Raw genomic sequence first — 23304 nt, 5'->3', positions numbered from 1 at the left:
GTTTTTCACCAGTTATAAAGTGTGTTTGTTGTCTATCTTTATGTTTCTAAGGCTGAAGGGAGGGAGATGCAACAACAGCCTTGAGAACATCTGGACTAATATAGAACTCTGTTCCAAGTTGCTGTCAGGTAAAAGTAGACGATAGCAGACAACAGGATTCTTAGTGAAAGGGTTGATGTTGAACGTTTTGTTGACTTTACTCGACTTTTATAGATCAGGAAAAATTTTATCCAGGAACTTTCTGAAGTCAGTTAAATGAGATGTGAGACGTTATGTTGTCATAATGTAATTGAGCTTGGATATTTAAATAGATGTTTGATTGCTCTGGTCTAGGGGTGCATCAGTTGCAGCCTTGAGACTGGAATTCTCTCCCAGCAACTCCCTAATCCTTATCTGAACACTGTGACAACATAGTAACTGTACTGTAGCCTACACATTTCTTGTCTTAGGAAGAAACGCTGAAGAAACAATAGCTTCCACGATGGATCCGGTGTGTCTGGTTTCCTTTTAACAGTATAGGTCTGCTGTGCTGTATAAAATGTCTAGGCCTAGTTTTCATCATTTTTGCTCCTCCACATTTCTTTGTTCGGTTTAAATGGCTGGACAAAAAACATGACGGTAAAACTTGTTGGGATTATCCATTATATGACCAGATACTCAAGTGGCCACCCTAACAATGAAAATAGATCATCTTCTGTGGGGTTTATCGGCGGTTGTCATCCAACGTTATGGTGCATGAGGCCACCTACTGTACTGGAGTATTGGGCAGCAACAGCGATCGAGGAACTAAATCCTATCAGCCAGCCCCGTTTCTCTTAAAAAATATAACTATTTGCGACTGTATCTAACGATGTTCTACTCAGTATGCTTATTAAAGTCAATTCATTCTCACGCGCTGGAGAGAAACCTTACTTCTGTATTCGCTCATTCAGGGTCACTGAAAAAACACCAGAAAGCACACACGTGTCGTTTAAATGGCCAAATGTCCTCATGGAAAATGTCATAGTGAAGCCTTTGTGTGTAGAGGGGGATGTTGAGGTGGGTGGGGGGTATTCAGGCTGTATCTTATTTAATTAACTCATTGCTTGTCCATATATGTATATATTCCTAAATCCCATTCCTTACTAGTTTCGTGTGTATTGGGTATATGTTGTGAAATTGTTCAATATTACTTGTTAGATATTACTGCACTGTCGGAGCTAGAAGCACAAGCATTTCGCTACACCCGCTATAACATCTGCTAAACACGTGTATGTGACAAATAAAATGTGATTTATTATCCATTAAATAATTGTATAATGTAGAGTAATGTTTCAACAATACTAGGTGTGTGTTAATGTATTCAATAGATCAATAAATGAATCCATTATCTGCTCAACAACATCTGCTTCTAATTTTATTTATATGTTGTTTTTTATATGGACCAGAGGCCTCTTCTAGAATACATTTGCTCAAAAAAGATCTAGACATATTTATTGTAAACCCCTTTACCAGGTTTTAGTGCAGCTGATGGGACATACAGAAGAATGCAGCTTTAGGAATTGTAGTTGTGGTTCTCATCCTCTGTCTCTCTGGCTTCATGTGGTTCAGGTGAGCATCTTTCTAAGATTTATCTTTCACTTTATCATTATGATTTGTTACTAACTTGATTGTTTTTCTATGATTCATTCATTATTTATTCATTTTTAACATGAAGAAAGCCTCCAGATCTGACACAAGGGACACAGCAGGGAATGGACAGGTGAGTTGAGGTCAAAAAGTATTTGTTTTATTTCAGAACTTTTTATCAGTGCTCGATTAATCTTGCCTGACACAATGGAACCAATGGAATAGTCCCAAGGTATGCTTCTATTGTCTGTCGTTTCTCCTCTCCAGGGAGACTCAGTCCAGTGTATGACAATGTCTCAGGCATGTCCATGGCCCCTACTGCAGCACAGAAGAGCAGGGTGATGTTCACTACGCCAATGTCCACCTCTCTTGCTCCAATAACCAGGAAGTGCCTCTGTACTCCACTGTCCAACTGCCTCAACCCCAGAAAGAGGATGAGGATGTCCAGTACGATGCTATGAAATTCAATTGCCCCAGTGCTGCCACCCGGTGAGCAAGTCCAGCAAGTCCAGCCATTACAACATCTCAGAGAATTTTAAAATTAAATGGTACTTGTGCTTGACAATTAGGAATGCATACAACACTTGTATGTTAAGTAGACCAGCAGTTGTTTGGTTTAAATGTGTTAACATCTACATGATGACTTAAAATGAGACCCCAGAAGTGAAGATTGATGATGACATGTTGCGTCTCCTTTCATAACAGACCTCAGGCACAAGAAGCTGAGGAGGACCCCTCTGTGCTCTATAGCACAGTCAACAAACCCAGAACCAAGAAGACTACAACCAGACCTGAATAGAAGATGATCTTGTTTGCGTCCCAAATGGTACCTTGTTCCCTCTAGTGCGCTATGTAGGGAATAGGGTTCCATTATGGATGCACGTGAACACCAGAAGACCTGAACACAAGATGACTCTGCCTGGGATTCAATCAAAGTTGCATTATGGTGCGGTGTTGAATTTTAAAGGCAATAACACTTAAGCTGGCATTCGCAGCATTTACCGTGAATGTGATTGTAATCAGGGAAATTGTCTTTAAAAGCTGTGTTGTCGGCAGCATATAAGTAAAAGTCTTTATATTTTTATTCTTACTTTTTATTATTACCACTAATATAATATATTTAATAAAATATTAATATAGTATATAGGGTTTAATATAGTATACTATAGGGTTTAATATAGTTTACTATAGGGTCTAATATTTTTTTAATACATTTTTTTAGTCATTTAGCAGATGCTCTTATCCAGAGCAACTTACAGTTAGTGAGTGCATACGTTTTTATTCATACTGGTCCCCCGTGGGAATCGAACCCACAACCCTGGCGTTGCAAGCGTCATGCTCTACCAACTGAGCTACATGGGACCATACTATAGGGTTTAATATACAGTGGGGGAAAAAAGTACTTATTTTCCACCATAATTTGCAAATAAATTCATTAAAATTCCTACAATGTGATTTTCTGGATTTTTTTTCTCATTTTGTCTGTCATAGTTGACGTGTACCTATGATGAAAATTACAGGCCTTTCTCATCTTTTTAAGTGGGAGAACTTGCACAATTGGTGGCTGACTAAATACTTTTTTTCCCCACTGTACACTAATCAAAAAAATAAAGGGAACACTAAAAGAACACATCCTAGATCTGAATGAATGAAATAATCTTATTAAATACTTTTTTCTTTACATAGTTGAATGTGCTGACAACAAAATCACACAAAAATGATCAATGGAAATCAAATGTATCAACCCATGGAGGTCTGGATTTGGAGTCACCCTCAAAATTAAAGTGGAAAACCACACTACAGGCTGATCCAACTTTGATGTAATGTCCTTAAAACAAGTCAAAATGAGGCTCAGTAGTGTGTGTGGCCTCCACGTGCCTGTATGACCTCCCTACAACGCCTGGGCATGCTCCTGATGAGGTGGCGGATGGTCTCCTGAGGGATCTCCTCCCAGACCTGGACTAAAGCATCCGCCAACTCCTGGACAGTCTGTGGTGCAACGTGGCGTTGGTGGATGGAGCGAGACATGATGTTCCAGATGTGCTCAATTGGATTCAGGTCTGGGGAATGGGCGGGCCAGTCCATAGCATCAATGCCTTCCTCTTGCAGGAACTGCTGACACACTCCAGCCACATGAGGTCTAGCATTGTCTTGCATTAGGAGGAACCCAGGGCCAACCGCACCAGCATATGGTCTCACAAGGGGTCTGAGGATCTCATCTAGGTACCTAATGGCAGTCAGGCTACCTCTGGCGAGCACATGGAGGGCTGTGCGGCCCCCCAAAGAAATGCCACCCCACACCATGACTGACCCACCGCCAAACCGGTCATGCTGGAGGATGTTGCAGGCAGCAGAACGTTCTCCACAGCGTCTCCAGACTCTGTCACGTCTGTCACGTGCTCAATGTGAACCTGCTTTCATCTGTGAAGAGCACAGGGCGCCAGTGGCGAATTTGCCAATCTTGGTGTTCTCTGGCAAATGCCAAACGTCCTGCACGGTGTTGGGCTGTAAGCACAACCCCCACCTGTGGACGCCGGGCCCTCATACCACCCTCATGAAGTCTGTTTCTGACCGTTTGAGCAGACACATGCACATTTGTGGCCTGCTGGAGGTGATTTTGCAGGGCTCTGGCAGTGCTCCTCCTGCTCCTCCTTGCACAAAGTTGGAGGTAGCAGTCCTGCTGCTGGGTTGTTGCCCTCCTACGGCCTCCTCCACATCTCCTGATGTACTGGCCTGTCTCCTGGTAGCGCCTCCATGCTCTGGACACTACGCTGACAGACACAGTAAACCTTCTTGCCACAGCTCGCATTGATGTGCCATCCTGGATGAGCTGCACTACCTGAGCCACTTGTGTGGTTTGTAGACTCCGTCTCATGCTACCACTAGAGTGAAAGCACCGCCAGCATTCAAAAGTGACCAAAACATCAGCCAGGAAGCATAGGAACTGAGAAGTGGTCTGTGGTCACCACCTGCAAAACCAGTCCTTTATTGGGGGTGTCTTGCTAATTGCCTATAATTTCCACCTGTTGTCTATTCCATTTGCACAACAGCATGTGAAATGTATTGTCAATCAGTGTTGCTTCCTAAGTGGACAGTTTGATTTCACAGAAGTGTGATTGACTTGGAGTTACATTGTGTTGTTTAAGTGTTCCCTTTATTTTTTTGAGCAGTGTATTTTACTATAGGGTCTACAGTAAGGTTTAATATAGTATACCATAGGGTCTACTATAGGGTTTAATATAGTATACTATAGAGCTTGGAACATTTCTACATGGGTTGCGGGCTCATGGCTTGAGACTGAGCTGTGGCTAAAAGCTTTGCTTTGTATATCTCAAAGGGAACAAGATAATATACCAAACTGGTCATTGCACTGGTTGTTTTTACCTCTTTGAGTGTGTTTTAGCAAGAGGGAACTGTTGCCCATAATGTTGTAGAGTGTGATGGGTCATGGCAAAACAAACTGGGAAATAATTTCTGTAACTTCATGAATGTACAAGACTATCCACCCACACTGTTGTTCACGTCAGACACGATTCAGACTTGAGAACTTAACATCGACTTAAGTCCCAAAGTATTGCCTAATGTCCATGTTTTATTGACTTGTCCATGTTAAGTCTACATATCTCAAGTCTGAATCTGGCCTTCATACACATCTAGCAATTAACATAGAAATTGTTTAGATTTTTTGCAAAATGCAATATTTATCATGAGAATGATTTTGGGTGAAACTATCCCTTTTTAAACAAAAGTATATGCTGGGCTTGATTTCACCAAGTACGCTCCATGTATTAAATAACACAATATAATCAGCTTTATTTAATGAGGCCTAACAATACATGTACACAGTGATTTAAACATCACATCCATTCACCAGACTAGAATAGACCTACAAATAAATAGTCTGTCTGAAATGGCATCCTACTCTCTATATAATGTTGGTTGACATTTGGGATGCAGCTATCTTCTCTAACAGTTAGAAGCCAAACAAATGATACCAGGAACTCCAAATGTCATCGTGTCACTCTTGTGGATTGCCGACGCAATGAAGTCACACAAATCATATTCGACATAGTCATGCGTCGTGACAATTTCTTTTGACGGTTGAAGTGTTGTCGTGAAGTGTGCGTGGCAACACTACACTCTTACAAAAAAATTGTGCTATCTAGAACCTTAAAGGGTTCTTCGGCTTTCTCCATAGAAGAAACCTTTGAAGAACCCCTTTCGGTTTCAGGTAGAACCTCTTGGGTTCCATGTATAACCCAAAAGGGTTCTCCTATGGGGACAGCCAAATAACCCTTTTTTCTAAGAGTGTACCCTGCATGTGTCACAGGTGTAACGAAGGTCATATAATGAGTGACATCATCCTCGCCTCCATGGCGGCTACACTGTCCTTCCTGGCAACGGCTCACAGTTCTGAGCACGGTCGCTAGGCGACGGTCCAGGGCAGAGAGGTGCAGCTCAGAGAGGGGCCACGGAGAATAGAGGATCGTGGAAAAGAGAGTCCCTCATGACGTCACAGACTGTACTGGAGCAGGGAGAGGAGACGTAGACACGCAGGAGGGTGGAGCGATGAATCCTAGAGGGAGAAAGAGAGCGAGAGAGAAATGGAGTGGAAGTTGAGAAAGAAGAGGAATAAATTATATTTTACATTTATCATGTTCTTTCCTCTAGCTGCTATACATATGAGTATATATATTCATTATAACACAACTTAATCATGCACCCAGTGGTGACCCGTCATTCAGGGCAGGTGGGGCAGAGCCTGTTTTGAGCCCCACATTTTTAACCCCCCCCCAAAAAAATAAACGTATATATATTTTTTTTTTGGGGGGGGGGGGCTAGCCTGTTTTGCATGTTATTTTGGCATTAATACGTGTTAAATATCAGTTTGCAAACAATGTAAAATATATAATTGAGTTAATAAAGCTGCATACTAACATGGTCTCTTTTTTGTTTTCTTAAGTAAGGCAGTGCAGAAAATACGGAGCGTTGCGCCGTGATTGGCTCAGTGTTCTGTCACTCATGGGGACACTACATCACCGCCAAGTCTAAGCATAGACCTCAAATTCAAGCCCCTTGGGTGCTGCCATAGAGTTACATTAGAAGTGCCCATCCAAGAACGCTCAAGGTCATTGGCCACAGATAAAATGACGTCAAAACACGTTATATCTACAGTGGCTTTGATTGGACTGATCATGTCAACATCATACTTTCAAAATCTTAGCTAGCAGTCATCATCATGAATCAAGTCGACAATCTACTGGCAAATCCTCCTTAATCCTTGTCATAGAAAGAGAAATAATGAAGAGAAATTATAGATAAAACGTATCGGTGCTCATCGGCCATTGGACATAAACATTACACAAGTTGGAAGGAATCAGTGGCTAACTGCAAGCATTGCAAAGCAATCACTAGCCTGCTATTCAGTGGAGTGGCTGTGTGGTCCCAAGTCTAAGATTAGAAACATTCAACGTATCGGTGCTCATCGGCCATTGGACATAAACATTACACAAGTTGGAAGGAATCAGTGGCTAACTGCAAGCATTGCAAAGCAATCACTAGCCTGCTATTCAGTGGAGTGGCTGTGTGGTCCCAAGTCTAAGATTAGAAACATTCAACATTGGCCATGCTGTCAATTAAGCATGATTTGTGTCGCGCTCAAAACAACTGTTAACTCGGAACTGCAAAATCCCACGAAGGACCGCCGCGCCACCTTCCTGTTCAAGTGAGCAAAACACAACAAGGCGAGTCCAAAAATGTATTCTATGCTGCTGCATAAATGATGTAATATGCCAGGGAGATATGTATGCTGTAGCTAAGAAAGTAATACTAAGTGTATGTTGTGTAGTAAGCTGTTAGTAGCACGTGTCTCACCCTAATAATTTGGTCTATTTTCACCTACTGATCTGACTTGGCGTGCCCATGTAGCCTATAATCTGTTTTTGGGAAATGTTATCAAATATTGTAAGAGCTTTCATTGTTTTTTTTAAAGGCAGAAAATGAGGCTGAATGAACTGTTATCGCTGCCAGACAAGGCTCCGTGATAGCCAGGTGTAGCAGTAGTAAGGTGTTGGGACTCTGCTGTTGGGACAGCTTTATGCAGGCCCTAACAGTTTGTGGGCACCGTTTGTCACAGGTATAGTGCAATTAATGTATTGTTTAGTGTTGTGGCTTTGCTTATATATGAGAACAGTCAGCCCTCGAATGCTAGCTAACTAACGTTAGCATTGACACTGTCTGTGTGCGGACTACAGGTTTGGAGGCCACTCTAAAGATGAACCCTCTATCCTGACACCTCTGGAGCAGTGCTGCAGGTAAAACATGGGTGCATCCCACTTTGTTATTTATTTTGACCCCCTCAAGATTTACATGTCACTGCATGCACCCATGTTTTACCTGCAGCACTGCTCCAGAGGTGTCAGGATAGAGGGTTCATCTTTAGAGTGGCCTCCAAACCTGTAGTCCGCACACAGACAGTGTCAATGCTAACGTTAGTTAGCTAGCATTCGAGGGCTGACTGTTCTCATATATTTGTGTAGTGTAAAAGTAAAATATTGGTAATTGGTGTAGTCTTACTACTGCAGTAGGCTACTGCTTGTCCATGTGGTAGCTAGCAGCAATACATCCAGACGAGAGAAACGTGAAAGCATCCAGGCAGCAGAGATGAGCTTGTCATTAGCTAGCTAACGTTAGCTATATTGTAGCTATAAAGCATTATGTTTACTGTTATTTTGAAATAACAACTTTATTTTATTGTATACAAGTTATATACATAGACAGAAGGGGGTTAGTTATACATACAGTATATTTGGCTGTAGCTTATTTTAGAAGAAAGACTTACGTTTATTTTTGACCGTAGAATTACTTATTAATAAACGGATGCACCCGTTGTAAAGACTTGTATAAATAGCTCGTTGTCCTATCTGTACTGGTAGTGTACAGCAGCTGCCATTATAGCAGCAGCGAATAACCGGAACCAGTCATTCCCAGACACCCCCTCAGGAGAAATAGGCCTGTTGAGATACTCTCTCTTTGTGAATGTGTTCCAAATGGTTGTCAGGTTAAAGTAGACGATAGCAGACAACAGGATTCTTAGTGAAAGGGGGTGTTGTTGAACGTTTTCTTGACATTACTCGACTTTTATAGATCACGTAAAATGTTATCCAGGAACTTTCTGAAGTAAGATTAGGCTACATGAGACGTTTATTTGTCCTAACTTAATTCAGTTTTGATGTTTGATTGCTCTAGTCTAGGGGCGCATCCGTTGCAGCCTTGAGAATGTCATTTTCTCTCGGCAACTACCTAGTCATTATCTGAACACTACAACAAAGTAGTCTAACTGTACTGTAGCCTACAACATTTAATGTCATACAAAGAAACAGTAGCTCCCACAATGGATCGGGTAAGTCTGGTTTTAACAGTATAGGCCTGCTGTATTGTATAAAATGTCTAGGTCTAGTTTTCATCAAATTTGATCCTCCACATTCCTGTGTTCGGTTTAAACGGCTGCACACAAAAAATTACGGTTGTTGGGATTTTTTTTCCTTCAACAAAGTAGCCTACTACTATATCATATTTAGGAATCTGTGACTCTGACCTTATTATCTCTCCTTTCTCCCAAAGTGTTCACATTCCTTCACTGATTTCGAACACATTATCCATTATTTGACCAGATACTCAAGTGGCCGCTCTAACGAAGAAAATAAATGTCTTCAAAAATGGAATGGGGAAGAGGCAAGATGAGCCAATGAGAGGGCAGATAATCGGGTTTCCACTAGTTACCACAGCCACGAATATATAGTATTTGTATTTATTTAGTGTTAGGCATGAAGTTAGAAGTTTGGTTAAGGTTATGGTTATAATCTAATTTTAGTAAAATTGATTGTAGTAATGGGCGTGGTTTATACCTTTGTTTGTGGTAACTAGTGACGACCAGGCACTACTCCCAGATAAGTGTTTTTTCCCCCTCAAAGTTGCCAGGATGTCAGGTGTCCTACTTTTACCAATACACTCCTAACAACCTAATCGTTACGAAATTTATGTTCGATCAAATAAGGCATAAACCAGATTTTGGGCCCAGTTATCCCTCTCGCTTTGCCTCTTAGTCGCTGTTTGAAAGGAAATGACTGGTATAAGAAATATGGTGGAAACTAGCCCATGCCTCCACCAATCCAATGCTCTTAGATTTGTGGGTTGTAGTGAACAATTGAACATTTCAGGAAAAATTAGATATTCGAGGGATACACCCAAATCAGAGGTTTAGACTGAATTAATAAAATATTTGGTTTAGTGTTAATCTATGTAGAATACTTCTTGCCGCCAACAGGACAAATCTAGCCCGTCCCCCTCCACTCTCCCGGAGACCCCAGGTCGACCGCCTCCCGGTACTTTACTGCTGTGTCTGGTCGACTGCAGGAAAACACCGGGGCAGAGTGGAACTGAGAGAGGAGAAGGAGAAGAGGAACATGGAGATTTGATTTCATTAAGTAAGAACCATGGTGTATGGATTAGACTACAGTCTGCTTCTGTAACAATTCATTGATTCATTATATATTGATGAAAATATCTGGTCATTCCACCCAATTTTGAGAAGTGTAACGTGGTAAAAAAGAAGAAAGATTTCACTTCATTTTAACATTCTGTCATAAAGAGCACATGTTCAACTAAATAAAAAAGCATTTTGCAAAAAAAATTTGGGATCAGTTTAAAACAAGTGTTCAGTTCATGTAACAGGGTTGACCTTAACATGAGGGGACAGGCGTAAATTAATAACTAATCACATGAAATAAATAATGTTTAGAAATGACTTTCAAAGTAACCAAATAACTAGGGCTTTACATGCACACTAATAATAATTTCCGATTCAACTGATTATGGCAGTAGGCCGAGTATGGCATTAGTCATGTAAACACCTTACTCTGCTTATCTTAATTGCCGTGAGGTCATAACCGAAGTAAGCATACGCCTTAAAGACACCTGGTTTTCTGAGCAATGTTTAGAATTATTAGGACATGTAAACGCTTTAATCAGAGTTATAGCTGTGTATTTAATCTGTGCATGTGCTAGCACAAGCCGCGCAAGCTTCCTTCATTTGATCGAGTGCATAGAGTTTGGAAAAACTGAAAATATGCAGCTTCGAAATAGATTTCACATACAAACTTTATTTGTCCAAACTCAGAATTAAATATGCTTAAAAAAAATACATGGTGGCTGTGGTAGAATGTTTATTTTGATTGGCAATTTCAGATGAGTCCATGTAAACAGGATTATTAGGAAAATTGTTCTTCATTCAAAGCATGTCAAGGTTTAAATCAAATTCTTATACCAATTGACTATTTAAATTAATCGTATTATTCTGCACTTGTAACCGTACTCAATGATGGTAAAACTTGGAGAAATGATTGTATTAGGTGGGTTAAAATCTTTCTAGAAGTTACACAGGCTTGATGGAGGGACTTTTCAAAATGCAGAATTGTCACATTAGCAAGTCTTTATTCATATAAAAAATCGTATTAATTGAATTCTCCATGTGTTCTGTATTAAAGGGCACTTTATTTAATATAACAGAGATTTCAAATTGAATATTGGTGCACAATTTCTACTGAAAGAATATCAAAGGGATGCAAAAGGCATTCATTTTGTGGAATGACCCATCTGTTTATGGACCCATGTTTGCAAAAACCTAACTATTCAATGTCTTCGGTTCATAGGGGACAGCCTTAATCGTTGCCCTCTCAGTGGCAGGGGCTTATCATCTGGTGAGCTTCAACAACATCACGATGCTGACAAGACAGAGAACAGTCTCTCCAGATCAGAACACCTCAAGAAACATCAGCAGAGACGTAAAGGGAAGAAACCTCACCACTGCTGCTCTGACTGTGGGAAGAGTTTTGCTAAGCAGAAGGAATTGATAGCTCACCAGCGGATTCACACCGGAGAGAAACCGTACCACTGCTCTCAGCGTGGGAATCGTTTCGCTGCATCTAAAACCTTAAAATCTCGCCAGATAATTCATACAGGGGAGAGGCCTTACCCCTGCTTTGATTGTGGGAAATGCTTCAATCAATCAGGAGCCAATACTACACACAAATGCATACACACAGGAGAGAAGCCTTATAGCTGTGATCACTGTGGGAAGAGTTTCAGGATGTCAGGACACCTGACTACACACCAACGAATACACACAAGAGAGAAGCCTTATAGCTGTGATCAGTGTGGGATGAGTTTCAGGAGGTCAGGACACCTGACTACACACCAACGCATACACACAGGAGAGAAGCCTTATACCTGTGATCAGTGTGGGAAGAGCTTCAGGAAGTCAGGACACCTGACTACACACCAACGCATACACACAGGAGAGAAGCCTTATAGCTGTGATCAGTGTGGGAAGAGCTTCAATCAATCAGGAGCCCTGACTACACACCAACGCATACACACAGGAGAGAAGCCTTATAGCTGTGATCAGTGTGGGAAGAGTTTTGCGCGAGATTCCACACTGACTGCACACCAACGCATACACACAGGAGAGAAGCCTTATAGCTGTGATCAGTGTGGGATGAGCTTCAATCATTCAGGATCCCTGACTACACACCAACGCATACACACAGGAGAGAAGCCTTATACCTGTGATCAGTGTGGGACGAGTTTCAGGAAGTCAGGAAACCTGACTACACACCAACGCATACACACAGGAGAGAAGCCTTATAGCTGTGGTCAGTGTGGGATGAGCTTCAATCATTCAGGATCCCTGATTACACACCAACGCATACACACAGGAGAGAAGCCTTATAGCTGTGATCAGTGTGGGACGAGTTTCAGGAAGTCAGGAAACCTGACTACACACCAACGCATACACACAGGAGAGAAGCCTTATAGCTGTGGTCAGTGTGGGACGAGTTTCAGGAAGTCAGGAAACCTGACTACACACCAACGCATACACACAGGAGAGAAGCCTTATAGCTGTGGTCAGTGTGGGATGAGCTTCAATCATTCAGGATCCCTGATTACACACCAACGCATACACACAGGAGAGAAGAAGCCTTATAGCTGTGATCAGTGTGGGAAGAGCTTCAATCAGTCAGGACACCTTACTACACACCAGCGCATACACACAGGAGAGAAGCCTTATAGCTGTGATCAGTGTGGGAAGAGCTTCAACGAATCAGGAGCCCTGACTACACACCAACGCATACACACAGGAGAGAAGCCTTATAGCTGTGATCAGTGTGGGAAGAGCTTCAATCAATCAGCACACCTGACTATACACCAGCGCATACACACAGGAGAGAAGCCTTATAGCTGTGATCAGTGTGGGAAGAGTTTCAGGATTTCAGGACACCTGACAACACACCAGCTCTCACACACTGGAGAGAAACCTTACTCCTGTCTATGTGGAAAGGGCTTTGCTCATTCAGGGTCATTGAAAAAACACCAGAAAGCACAAACATGTTTTCTTTCATCTCCTTCTTCTCCGGCAACAGTTCCTGATCCCTAAATAAAGTTTCAATAGAAAACATATTGTAAAGAGTCATCCATCTCCCATTCTCTAACAGTTTACTATGTCTGATTACCACGGTAACCTGTGTAGCATAATATGAAGCTCTGGATCGATATGTGTCAAGCGTCTAGGAGTAGGAGTGCTATGTGTGTTGTGGGGTGGGGGTATTCAGGGCTGTATCTTATTTCATTAACTCCTATTATCCATTAAATAATTGTATAATGTAGAATAATGTTTCAACAATACTAGGTGTATATTCATGTATTCAATAGATCAATAAATTAAATATATTATCTGCTCAACAACGTCAACGTTTTTTAAAACTTTAATAATAATCAACAAAATTTAAGGACCATAGGCCTCTTGTATAATTAGTTTGCTCCTAAAAGATGTTCACATATTTATTGTAAAACCCTTCACCAGGTTTTAGTGTAGCTGATGGGACATACGGAAATACAGAAGCCATAGGCCTATTAGTGTGGTCAAATGATGTTGTTGCATTTATTTTAACGTATTTTAATTGGGATTTCTTTCAGCTTTCCTTATTGTATATTAACAGAGAAACACGTGTCTTACAGTGCTACACATCTGTTATAATAAGTACTTTTTCCTGCTTAATTGAAGTATCAGTTGTAGTTTTTCACCAGTTATAAAGTGTGTTTGTTGTCTATCTTTATGTTTCTAAGGCTGAAGGGAGGGAGATGCAACAACAGCCTTGAGAACATCTGGACTAATATAGAACTCTGTTCCAAGTTGCTGTCAGGTAAAAGTAGACGATAGCAGACAACAGGATTCTTAGTGAAAGGGTTGATGTTGAACGTTTTGTTGACTTTACTCGACTTTTATAGATCAGGAAACATTTTATCCAGGAACTTTCTGAAGTCAGTTAAATGAGATGTGAGATGTTATGTTGTCATAATGTAATTGAGCTTGGATATTTAAATAGATGTTTGATTGCTCTGGTCTAGGGGTGCATCAGTTGCAGCCTTGAGACTGGAATTCTCTCCCAGCAACTCCCTAATCCTTATCTGAACACTGTGACAACATAGTAACTGTACTGTAGCCTACACATTTCTTGTCTTAGGAAGAAACGCTGAAGAAACAATAGTTTCCACGATGGATCCGGTGTGTCTGGTTTCCTTTTAACAGTATAGGTCTGCTGTGCTGTATAAAATGTCTAGGCCTAGTTTTCATCATTTTTGCTCCTCCACATTTTGCTCCTCCACATGCTCATCCAGGGTCACTGAAAAAACACCAGAAAGCACAAACATGTTTTCTTTCATCTCCCTCCTCTCCGGCAATGGTTCAAGAACCCTAAATAAAGTTTCAATAGAAAACATCTTGTAAAGAGTCATCCATCTCCCATTCTCTAACAGTTTACTGAGTTTGATTACCATGGTAACCTGTGTAGCATAATATGCATTTGGGGGGGGGGGGGGGGGGTTTGTTCAGAGCTGTATCTTATTTCTTGAACTCCTATTATCCATTAAGTAATTGTATAATGTAGAATAATTTTTCAACAATACTAAGTGTGTATTCATGCATTCAATTGATCAATAAATTAAATCAATTTTCTGCTCAACAACCTCTGCTTATCACAATTATATATTTTTAAAATCTATTATAACAATCCTTTTTTTATAAGGAGCATAGGCCTCTTGTATAATTTGTTTGCTCCTAAAAGATGTTCACATATTTATTGTAAATCCCTTCACCAGGTTTTAGTGTAGCTGATGGTACATACAGAAGTACAGAAGCCATAGGACTATTAGTGTGGTCAAATTATGTTGTTGCATTTATTTTAAAGGATTTTAATAGTGCTATCTTTCAACTTTCCTTATTGTATATTAAGTGTGCTCCGAAAGATGTTCACACATTTTTATTGAGAAGCGAATGATGTGTTGGTTGTTAGGCAGAGGCATCATGGGGGCAGGAAGCCAGCTCTGCCCATCAGTACTTATAGGTCATGTCAACCACAGACCTCACACTCTTCTGTTTTCTCACGGCCAGTAAGGTCTCCTACCAAACTTCTTCTCTTCACTCTGGAAATACACTTGATAATATCTTATACCTTACCATTCTACTTTTTATTGGGGATTTGTTACGCGGAACGAATGCTTGCATGTAAATGTAATTGTAAAACACACATCTGCTATGTGGTTTCATGTTTTCTTGTTTTGTTTTTCATTGCTTATTGCATATTCATTTTTTTAAATATGTATTTTTTAAATATTTAATTGTATTATGTAGAAGAGACCAGGATATGTTGTTGCCCTGTGTCCCAACACTCAATGTTATAGTCATGGTCCTGAGGATCAAACAGGTTTAAAACAATCAACAGAGAAACACGTGTCTTACGGCCAGTAAGGTCTCCTACCAAACTTCTTCTCTTCACTCTGGAAATACACTTGATAATATGTTATACCTTAACATTCTACTTTTTATTGGTGATTTGTTACCCAGTCTATTTACATTGACACCCCCCCTTCCCCTCTTGGTGTTTACACTGCTGCTACTCGCTGTTTATTATCTATGCATAGTCACTTTACCCCTACCTACATGTACAAATTACCTTGACTAACCTGTACCCCCGCACAGTGACTCGGTACCTGTACCCCTGTATATAGCCTCGTTATTTTAATGTGTTACTTTTTATTTGGTACTTCAGTTTATTTAGTAAGTATTTTCTTAACTCAATTTCTTGAACTGCAGTGTTGGTTAAGGTAAGTAAGCATTTCATGTTAAGGTCTACACCTGTTGTATTCGGCGCATGTGACAAATAACATTTTATTTTATTTAATATATTTAGTGTTTTCCTTGCACTGCCAGTCAGTTGACTTATCCTACAAGACTTCCCCCCTTCACTTCACTCTGTAAGTAAGGTTGACGACATCTTGACATATATTTTTTGATGATTTGTTTAGTCATAAACCATTTTATTCTAGGTATGACAGCCCCATGTTTCAATTCTATAGTCGGGGTAAAATGTATTTAGACCAATAAAGGAATAGTAATGTTGTGTGCTAGGTATCGTAATTTTTTTAAAAATCTGTGAAAGAGGGACATGGCGTGGCATTGACCTGTAGCACCACCTGTACTCTGACTGACAACCCCAACTCCACCTACATCTGGTACAAGAATGGACAACGTTTTACCAACTCAAAGACTCTAGATAACTACCTGATCCTAGACCCAGTCAGCAGTGAGGATGCAGGCAGCTACTCCTGTGCTGTAGAAGGACCAGAATATCTCCACTCTCCTAGACAGGTGTGTCTGCTGGAATCAGTTGACTGAGAACTGCAGTGGTCTGTAGCACCACCTGTACTCTGACTGACAACCCCAACTCCACCTACATCTGGTAGATGGACTTAATGACTGTGGTATTACTTTATTTGACTCTCTCCCATTAGGGAGATTCGAGTCCTGTGTATGACAACATCTGTGTAGCCTGGTGAAAGTAAACCCAGCACAGGACACAAAACTAATTTGGGGTTGTTTATTCTGTCAAAGCTTACATTTAAAGAAAGGATGATGTAAGGTGGAAATCACCACAAGGTGAAGTCACCATGAAGTAAAGTTCAGTCTAAATCACCATCAAGTGAAATAAATCTGTTAGTAATGTGCATAAAAACAGTCAGAGTACAATAAGTACAAAGTGAAATGCATAAACGGTAGTGGCTCTGCTTTCTACAACAAAAATACAAGAAAATACAAAGACCACAATGTTCAGTTAGAATAGACTTTCTAACATTTCAAATGTCTGAGTACAAGATGTCCATCAACAAAATGACATTGTGCATGAAAAACTAAAATCCATTGTCATCAAATACAATATGAATACTTACAAACACACTGTCCACGTGATACCCTAAACCCACATGCAACAGTAGATCCTCATCTCACCCAGACCCCCATCTCTCCACAATGTGGTTCTGAGAGCACTGGTATTCAGTTAGCAAGAAGCTAAAATCCTCATGTCAATCTTAAATTATCAACAGGATAACATGACCATCTGGCATAAATATTAAAAGACAAACTCTTATACATTGCAGATGATGCAAAATATGATATATTTCGGTACAACAGTAATTTATTATTTACCTAAAGTAATACATCTAAAGTAATATTTGACCCATAATGGATTACAACAGCTCTTTAATGTAGTTGCTTGCTCTCACTCTTACACAATGTGCAGGCTCAATCCCATAACACCTTCTACACATTATTTACTGATCTCTTAAATGGACATAAAAATAAAAAATATTATTTAACCTTTATTTAATCAGGTAGGCCAGTTGAGAACAAGTTCTCATTTACAACTGCGACCTGGCCAAGATAAAGCAAAGCAGTGCGATTAAAAAAACAACACAGAGTTACATATGGGATAAACAAAACGTACAGTCAATAACACAATAGAAAATCTATATACAGTGTGTGCAAATGTAGTAAGTTATGGAGGTAAGGCAATAAATAGGCCATAGTGCAAAATAGTTACAATTTCGTATTAACACTGGAATGATAGATGTGCAAAAGATGATGTGCAAATAGAGATACTGGGGTGCAAATTAGCAAAATAAATAACAATATGGGGATGAGGTAGTTCGGTGGGCTAATTACAGATGGGCTGTGTACATGTGCAGTGATCGGTAAGGTGCTCTGACAACTGATGCTTAAAGTTAGTGAGGGAGATAAGTGTCTCCAGCTTCAGAGATTTTTGCAGTTCGTTCCAGTTATTAGCAGGAATGGCGGCCAAAGGAGGTGTTGGCTTTGGGGATGACCAGTGAGATATACCTGCTGGAGCGCAGACTACGGGTGGGTGTTGCTATTGTGACCAATGAGCTAAATATACTTTTTGAGTCACATTGATGGTTGTTGTGTTGTTGAGATGCCAGTAGAGAGCGCTGTAGTACAGTACACTGGAAACACCAGGTTTTAGTGTAGCTGGTGAGACATACAGACATTTACATTTACATTTACGTCATTTAGCAGACGCTCTTATCCAGAGCGACTTACAGTTAGTGCATAAATTTTTTATTATTTTTTATACTGGCCCCCCGTGGGAATCGAACCCACAACCCTGGCGTTGCAAACGCCATGCTCTATCAACTGAGCTACCTCCCTGCCGGCCATTCCCTCCCCTACCCTAGACGACGCCAAAGAGTTAGAAGACATATCCAAGAGATAGAAACGGATAAATGGAGACGGTGACGACCACGACGCCGCTGCACAGATATCCTCTACCCCTGTTCCTCTGAAAAGGGCAGTAGAAGCCGCTACTCTACGAGTGGAGTGGGCTCTTATACCCTGAGGCAATTGTCGCCCCGCTGCCTCATAAGCTGTCTCAATGCCTTCGCAAAGCCAATGAGACAAGCACTGTTTTGAAAGTGGTCTACCTAGTGCAGCCGCACCGTGACACACAAACAGCTGAGGCGATGACCTAATCGCTGCTGTGCGCTCAACGTAACACGCCAAAGCGCGCACTGGGCACAGGCGATGGAGCCTTTCCTCACTCCTCTCCCCATGAGGAGGGGGAGAAAAAGCCCACAGCTCCATGGTCTGTGATCTATATGAGCTCTTAATAACCTTCGGCACAAATGCCGGGTTAGGACGTAACACCACACTGCTCAGATCGCCATTAATGGCAAAGCAGTCAGGTCTCGTCGAAAGAGCACACAAATCACTAACACGCTTAGCCGTAGTCAAAGCGAGCAACAGTGCCGTCTTCATAGACAGCATCTTGAGGGGTATTTGATTCAATGGCTCGAACGGGGACTTACATAGCGCTTCGAGTACCAAAGTCAAATCCCACTGAGGAAGCGTGGCTCTAGGCATTGGCCTAAGCCGCCGCGTTCCCAATAAGAAGTGTCTCTGCCAAACCCCTCGTGACAAGCTGAAATCGCCGCTGCAAACACCTTAATGGTGGCATGCGATCGCTGCTTATCAAACATAGACTGCAGGAAAGAGAGAACACTCTCAACCTGACAGCTCATGGGGTCTACATTCTCTGTGACGCACCACTGTGAAAAAACTTTCCATTTACTGGCATACACCCTGGAAGTGGAACTGGCACGTGAACCCTGTATGGTCCTGATTACTGAATCAGATAACCCACAGCGCTCTAGCCTGTCCCTCTCAGGAGCCAAGCCTTCAGTGGTTGGCCGATTATGGGCAATTGCCCTATCGAGCACCCGGCCTGAAACAATGCGTTCCGTCGATGTGGAATTGGCCAAGGTGGCCCAACAATGGCTAACAGTGGGAGAATGCAGGACAGCGGAGGGAATGCATACAGAAGAACTCTCGGCCACGGGTGGTGCGCGAATGCGTCCCTTCCCAGTGGCGGTTCGTCCTGTTCCCTCAGAGAGAACCATAGGGGACAATGCGCGTTCACGCGTGACGCGAATAAATCCACCTCGGCTCTCCCGAACTGTTCCCAAATTTGGAGAACAATGTCCGGATGCAGACGCCACTCGTCATCTCGAGGACCCCCTCGAGACATGAGGTCTGCTCCTACATTCAAGTAGCCCGGAATGTGTGCTGCTCTCAATGAGCGAAGGTGCTCATGAGCCCACAGCCACAATTCCTCTGCCGACCGGTGGAGAGCAGGAGACCTGACTTCTCCCTGGCGATTTATGTGGGCTACTGTGGTCCAGTTGTCTGACCAGACCAACACATCGCGACCCCGAAGGGTAGATGCGAAGTGGGTCAGAACCAGTCGAACCGTTTCCAACTCCAAGAGGTTGATGTGGCGACTCGAAGGAGGCCACACACCTCCTATCGCTTGGGTCTGACATGTCCCTCCCCATCCCGTCAGAGCGGCATCTGTAAACACTGGAATGTAGGAGGACACTTTGCCTATCGGGACTCCGTGCGTGAGAATGCGCGGGTCTCTCCAATAGTTCAGATCTGCACTGAGCGAGAGAGGAACCACCACCAACCGATGATGTTGACGCACTGGGTCTAGTCTTAGTTGGGCGAACCATCGCTGCATCCTGCGCATGCGCAGGAGTCCCAGCGGAACCACGGAATGGGCTGACGACATGAGACCCAAGAGTGACATGACTGACAGCGCCATTACCGTGTGATTCGGATGACACTTTCTCAGGGCTAGCAACAAGGCTACCCTTCGAGGGACCGAAATTCGAGCCCTCATCATTACAGTGTCTAGCTGTATCCCCAGGTAGACAATCTGATGACTGGGCCAGGGCGCGCTCTTTTTCCAATTCACAGCGAACCCCAGACGTGTGAGATGAATCACTGTCTGTGTCGTGTGAGTGAACGCCAGCTCTGCTGACGGGGCGAGAACCAGTAGGTCGTCTAGGTAGGCTAGTAGCCTTATTCTCTGACGACGCAACGGTTCCAATGCCGCCTCCACACACTTGGAAAACGTGCGAGGTGCCAGGGCGTACCCGAATGGCATCCTCGTGTATTCATACGCCACCCCTTGAAAAGGCGAATCGCAGAAACTTTCTGTGACGCGGTTGCACCGGCACATGAAAGTACGCGTCCTTTAGGTCTATGCTTGTTCAAAAGTCTCCTTTCTGGATACATTCCAGTAGACGTTTTGTCGTGAGCATTCGGAAGGGCCGTTTGGTTACGCTCTCGTTGAGAATGCGTAAATCCAATATCAGCCTCATTCCCCCTGTCTTTTTGGGCACCAGGAAGTAGGGCGTATATAGCCCTTTGTTCCTTTGCTCCTGGGGAACTACTGTGACCACCTCCTTCGCCAAAAGTTACGTAATCTCTGACACCAGAGCGGCCACTTTTTTGGGCGTTTTCATCACTGTCTCCACCACTCCCCTGAATGGGGGTGGGGTCCGATGGAATTGGATGGCATAACCCTTCTGCAACGTCTGGTGTAGCCAGCGTGAGAGGGTACAGCTTCGCCGCCACTCCCAGCAATGCAGAGAAAGCGGGCGAGCGCGAAGCTGTGGTACATTCAGTAGGAAGGACCTGTATTCCTCGATGGCCCTTGCCGCCGCTGTTCCCCAGCACTGAGGTGGTGGAACAGCCCAAGGCGGGCCTCCCGTGAAAGGGAGAGGAAACATCAGCGCGTTCTGAGAGAAACGGAGCGCCAATACGTTGGTTAGACCCGTAACCGTAGTATTCCGGCCCTCCGTGAATGCAGCGCGGGTCTGAACTGCACTGACCGAGGCTATAACCTGCGACAGAATACCATCCCCAGAAAGCGATTGCGTCATCATTCCAGAATCTGGCTGTGACTGCAGTTCACTGTGAGTGCCCTTCACTACAGTACTCCTAGGAGTCTGTAATGTGAGGTCTCTATGAGGTAACCCAAGGCGGTGCCTTGATACCTTCTTAACATTCACCTTCTGTGTGTGCTCAGCTCTGCACCCTTGGTGGGCTGAACTACACTCAGCGTGGTGAGCATCAGCGCGTTCTGAGAGAAACGGGGGCGCCGATACGTTGGTTACGCCCGTAACCGTAGTATTCCGGCCCTCCGTGAACGCAGCATGGGTCTGAACTGCACTGGCCTTAGTCTGAGCCATCCCCGAATAGCGGTTGCGTCATACTGTCATTATCTGACTGAGACTGCAGCCTGCTATGTGAGACACTCCTGAGCGGCACTCAGAGTGGTAAGAGAGAGAGAGTGAGGTAGGGCGAACGCTCTCGGATGTATTATGGAAAAGGGGCTCTTTTTTGACAAAGTCAGGTGAAGCCAACTCTTTATTACATATCACATCAACAACAACATTTTCACCCATCCCCTCAACCGAAGGGTGGGGGGGAATAGCGGGCACGTTCCACACTGTCGTTGCGCCGTCTTCTATCCACTCCCCCACGTCCCGTCATGTGCGCCGTCTCTTGTGGCCGTCCTTAGGCTGCCAGGTCGGCGTCTTGACAACCTCCCTTGCCGGCTGCGTCATCGGGGCCACCGTGGCTGCTGGGGGGGCGGGGCCCGCTAGTTCAAAAGCGACGTCCTGTCTGCTTCCTTCATGGTCGTCAATGACAACCAGAGGGGTCATTCCGCGACCACCGAAGTGGCCATGGACCTCCCCACGCAGACAGCCAGCCTGAGTTAGGTGGAGAATAGCGCCAGAAATTCTGGACGCCTCCTCCACCTCCTCCCAGTCCAGGTCGGTCTTACCCGTGGTTAAACAGGACAGAGCGGCCGCTAGGAGGGCAATATTATTAGCTGCTGCTACAGCTTGGGCTCCCAACGTAAAAGACTTCTCTAACAGCTGCGCTGTGAGACGGTCCTTCTGCGTCGGGCAAAGGTGGCTTTCTTAGAAGAGGGCCAGGGACTCGAACCCGGTACGAGAGACGCAGCCATGGCGCTCTCTAACCTGGGGATTCACTCTGGTTAATGGGAGGTACGATTTGGCCGGCGAACGCGCCGCCAAAGGTGCCTCCCATGAGCCCTCAATGTATTTTGCCAGTGAGGGCATTGCTGGAGCCAATGGCTCTGGCGCTCTCCTTGGCCGGGAATAGGGGCCGCCCTCCATCATATCCACCTCCGGTGCGGAGGGAATAGGGGGCAGCGCTATTTCCAAACGTCGGGCAGCCCTCTCAATGAGTCCGGGAAAATCCGAACGCAGAGAGGCTGCAGCGAAGGACAGGGCTTCTGATCTCTCAGAGCCCGTGTCGTCATCGCCTAGGGAACTGCAATCCCTCTCACTCTCCAAAGGAAAGGGGGGCTTGAACGTGTGGGTCAGAGGGTCGGATTGTTCCATCGGAATATCCGCCTCCTCCCCATAATCTCCTGAGCCGGCGCCATCTGATGATGCCTCTGAAGCAGAGGCTAGCACCGACAGCACGTCCTGTAGAGGAAAATCCTCCCTAAAAAACGGCCAGCGCTGCTTCCTCTCCTTTAAAGAAAGGAGGGTGCAGGAGGCGCAATTAGGGGGATTGCTGATGCCCTCCTTGGCGTGCTGTGAACCCAAACACACGAAACATAAGTCGTGGGAGTCCACAGCCGCCATGGAGAAGCATCGGCATTGAGCTCTGAAAAGAGCTTTTAGGGGTGGAAAATGTCCTGGTGTGCTCATTGTAGGACGACGTCGATGAACTGGAAATCGACGGCGTTTCTTCGTCCTGAGTCTTCTCTTCGTCTCCTCGTGGCTTCTTCAGTCTAGTCCAGTCGCTGAAGATAAAGGGAGGGCTGATTGAGGTGAGGCATCCCCTCTTATAGGGACACCTGTACTCCTATTGGCTGCAGGTGTGTGCATAATTTTGTCTCA

General features: G+C 43.6%; 1 long non-coding RNA gene across 2 annotated transcripts; it reads right to left on the bottom strand.

Moving 5' to 3' along the window:
- Positions 1-6150: 6150 nt before the first annotated feature.
- Positions 6151-8592, bottom strand: LOC311119859. Of its 2 annotated transcripts, none has more exons than XR_014612033.1 (3): positions 8450-8592; positions 8005-8064; positions 6151-6184 (listed from the first exon to the last, which is right to left on the bottom strand). It is a non-coding gene; the product is annotated as an uncharacterized lncRNA (long non-coding RNA). The 2 variants fall into 2 exon arrangements; XR_014612034.1 differs by lacking the exon at positions 6151-6184 and adding an exon at positions 7123-7325.
- Between the last annotated feature and the right edge of the window lie 14712 nt (positions 8593-23304).

The sequence above is a fragment of the Coregonus lavaretus genome (genome assembly GCF_964263955.1).
Source record: "Coregonus lavaretus genome assembly, contig: HAP1_SCAFFOLD_55, whole genome shotgun sequence".
Taxonomy (NCBI): Eukaryota; Metazoa; Chordata; class Actinopteri; order Salmoniformes; family Salmonidae; genus Coregonus; species Coregonus lavaretus.
This window is presented reverse-complemented; position numbering and strand designations above follow the sequence as displayed.